Raw genomic sequence first — 3,996 nt, 5'->3', positions numbered from 1 at the left:
TCAGATCCAAGCAATTAGGTCCTATTTCCTCAACGGGAGTACAGAAAAGCTGTCATTAACAAAGCTAAGCCTGCGGAACCCTTGGCAGTATAGTTCTTTCATGAAGGTTAGATTAAATTACGTACTGTGGCTATAGGGAATATGAAGGATGTGGGCTTGTCCATTCCCATCTTTAGTTTATTTATTTATTTCATTTTAATTTTTGCAGAGGGTGCCTGTGCTAGCTAGAGAGGCAGAGAGAGAGGGGCAGTAAGAACGCCCTCATGGGGACGGTACCCAGCGACCCCTTCTCCATTTCTCCCTCCTTTCAGGGCTCCTGGCAGGTATTCACACACGCCCGGCCAGCTTCTCAAGCTGCTGGGGCCAGGACTCTAACCAAGAAGTGGGCTATGTGGGATGCGGCGCCTTAACCACCAAGCCACAGGCTGGCCCCACAACTTTACCTTAAAGGCCACACCTAAGCAACTTCAAGCCCAGCTCTCCGAGTGTCACTTCCACACGGCTACACAGACCTCTTCTCTTTCTTTCTTCTTTCTTCTCCTCTTCTCCTTTCTTTCCCTTTCTCTTCCCCTTTCTCTCTCTCTTTCTTTAATTGCCAAAGGTTGCATGTGCTTACCAGAGAGACAAAAATGAGACAGAAAGAAGTACAACATACTGTCCCCCAAATGGGACACGGTCATGCCGCAATCCTCCCCCTCCACTTCTCCCTCCTTTTGGGATTCTGGGCATGCACACACACACTCACACACACGCCCTCCATGGCTTTCAGGGAAACAGAATTTGAACTGAGGTCAGCTATGTGGGCTCCAGCTCCCTTAATCACTAGACTGCAGAGCAGCCCCATAGAAAATCTCTTTTCAAAAATGGTGTTAAGCCTGGGGCCAGCAGTTAGCGTAATGGCTATGTCGCTGGACTCCCACGTAGTCGACCGCGGTTCAAGTCCCGGACCCTGTGGCTTACACTCACACTAGGCGCGTGTGCGTGCGTGCCCAAGATCCCGAGAGGAGAATGGAAGAGAAGGGATTGCGGCGTGGCCATCCCCCCTGGGGGGTGATTGCTCGCTTTCTGTCTCTCTGTCTCTCTCTGTCTGGCAAGCGCACGCGCCCTATAGCGAAAACCTCTCCCCCCCCCCAAAAAAAATGGTGTACGCCTGTGCCCCCCCCCCTCAGCACAGGACAGCGAAGCTATCTCCTCGGCAAGTTGGTGACTTGGTAAACTAAGAGTGTGAGGCTTGGGGCCAGCAGGAGGTGTGGAGGTTAAGGCGCTGGATCCACATGGCTAGCTTCACAGTTCGATTCTCAGAGCTTACCGGAATGACATACTCAGTGATTAAGGAAAAGATGCAGAAGTCTTTCATTCCTCACACTTGCCAACAATTCCTTCACACCTGTGAACTTGTATGTTCCCGTAAAATAAATTCCCAAATAAAATTAAGCTCTTAATTTTACATAAACAAAAGTTTATCAGTTACATTAATATAAATCTACTTCAGTTATGAAAAGTAACATCAAAAATATTGAGTCACTTTAATTTCACAATTCTTCCACATCTCCCTAATTATGATCCTCTTGCCTGTCTCCCGCTGGTCTTTTCCAACATATGCTTTATCTATGATCGGGACGCAGTAATGGTTTCCGTTCTAATTTTTTTTTAACTTATGAGATTCCTACTTCTTTCACAGAATGTCCTCATATGGTTGCAAATGGTCTTGCACACTAGTTTTCTATTACTATATAACAAATCACTACGAGCTTGGAAGTTTAAAAATGACCATTTCTAAGGCCAGGGTTCCATGGGTCAGTCTAGGTAAGATCAGCTGAGTCCTCTGCTTAGACTTGGCCTCGCAAGGTCAAAGTCAAGGTCCCAGCTGGGCCGGGCTCTCGTGTGGGGAAGCATCTGCTCCCAGGGGCGGGGGTTGCAGGCAGAATTCAGTGCCCTGCAGAGGCAGGAAGGAGGTCCCTGTTTCTCTGATGGCTGCCAGAGGGAGTCTCTCTCAGCTGCTTAAGGCCACCTGCACCCCTGCTCAGAGGGCCCCGTCCATCTTCAGGCCAGCAGCAGGACAAGTCCTTGCCCTTGAGCTTTCTCTGACTCACAGTTCTGCTGAGCCAGAGACCTTCGGTTTGAAAGACTCGTGGTTGAAATAGGCCCACTTGGGTGATCTCCCTTGGGGCTAACTCGATGCAAAGTGATGAGGAACCCTAATAATAGCTGCAAAATCTCATTTGCCATGTAACATTAAATAATAGACATATTTTCCTGAAATACTCGAAGTCCTGGAATGAGAATAGGGAATCACAGGGAATCATTTTAAGAATTCCACTGACCACACTTTAGATGAAAATAGAACCTGTGTAAGCATACTTTCCACGACCTAGTAGTTTAGGGAGCCAGAGCTCACACGGCCAACCTCACCCTTTACATCCCGGCCCTGATGGCTTGAAAGACACAGCAGGTGCATGCGCATGCCTGCCCAAGTCCCAGTAGGATGAAGAAGAGAGGAAAAGGGACTGTGTTGTGGCCACCGCCGACTAGAGGAAAAGGGACTGTGTTGTGGCCACCGCCTTCTCAAGGGCACTTTTCTCTCTCTCTCTCTCTCTCTCTCTCTCTCTATATATATATATATATATATATATACACACACACACATATACATATATTCCTCACAAGGGCATGTGCCCCCTGGCCATTAAAATATAAATAAAAATATATTTCCTCTGCAGGGATAAGCTTAAAGCTCATCTAGCCACTGGACTAAACTTTAAGGTTCTTTCTCATGCTAAAATTCTGAAAATCTTATACTTAAACATATTAACGAAATAAAATGTAAGGTTATTTATTTATTTATTTATTTTGTCTGAGGGCACAGATGCTCACAAGAGAGAAAAAGAGGGAGAAAGAGGGAGAAAGCCCCCCATGGGGTACTTTCATGACTCAATCCCCTCTCCTCTAATTCTCCATGCTCTTAGGATTCCCAGCGTGCATGCACACACACACAGAGGCACACAGAGACACACAGACACACACACGCACACACACACACAGACACACAGAGACACACACACACAAACACACACACAGACACACACACACAGATAAACACAGACAGACACACACAAACACAGACACACACATACAGACACACACAGACGCACGCACACAGACACATGCACACGCACAGACACACGCACACACAGACACACACACATGCACACACACAAAGACACACATACAAACACACATGCAGACACATGCACACACAGACACACACAGACACAGAGACACATGCACACACATAGACACATACATACAAACACACACGCACAGACACACAGACACATGCACACAGAGACACACACACGTGCACACACACACAAACACACACACACAGTACCCAGTGTTTTTCAAGCTGCAGGCCAGGATTCAAACAGTGGTTGGCATGTGGGATCCAGCTCCCTTAACCTCTAGGCTGTGGGGCCAACCCCATAAGGTTATTTTTCTAATGGGAAAGGAAATACGATTATATGAATTAGAGGTGGCAGGTGGAGTGGTGGTTAAGAAGCTGTACTCCCACATGGGTGACCATGGTTCAAGTCCTGGACCTGGCAGCTTGCTTTCTCAACTTTCCTTCTTTCTATGGTTGCGTGCACATGTGCTGTAGCAAATCTGGGGGGAAAACATAATAGTGATAATAAAATAAATAATTCTTTTTAAAAAGATTACACAAATTCAAAAGTCAGTTAAATGAAAAAGAGTGGTGAAGCATTTTTTAGTTTCAAAAGAAAGAACATGTTTTTACAAAATTGTCATTATTAGGGCCAGTGGGTGGTATGGTGGTTAAGGTGCTGGACTCCCACATGGCCAACCACAGTTCAAGTCCCAGACCCAGAGGCTTGAAACTCACATCAGATACGCATGCATGTGTCCCAAAATCCTAAGAGGAGAATGGAGGAGAGGGGACTGTGGTGTTGCCATCTCAACCGGGGGGGGGGGGGTTTT

Source organism: Tupaia chinensis, unplaced genomic scaffold, assembly GCF_000334495.1.
Source record: "Tupaia chinensis unplaced genomic scaffold, TupChi_1.0 Scaffold138425_1, whole genome shotgun sequence".
Classification (NCBI taxonomy): domain Eukaryota; kingdom Metazoa; phylum Chordata; class Mammalia; order Scandentia; family Tupaiidae; genus Tupaia; species Tupaia belangeri.
Note: the sequence above shows the minus strand (reverse complement) of the source record.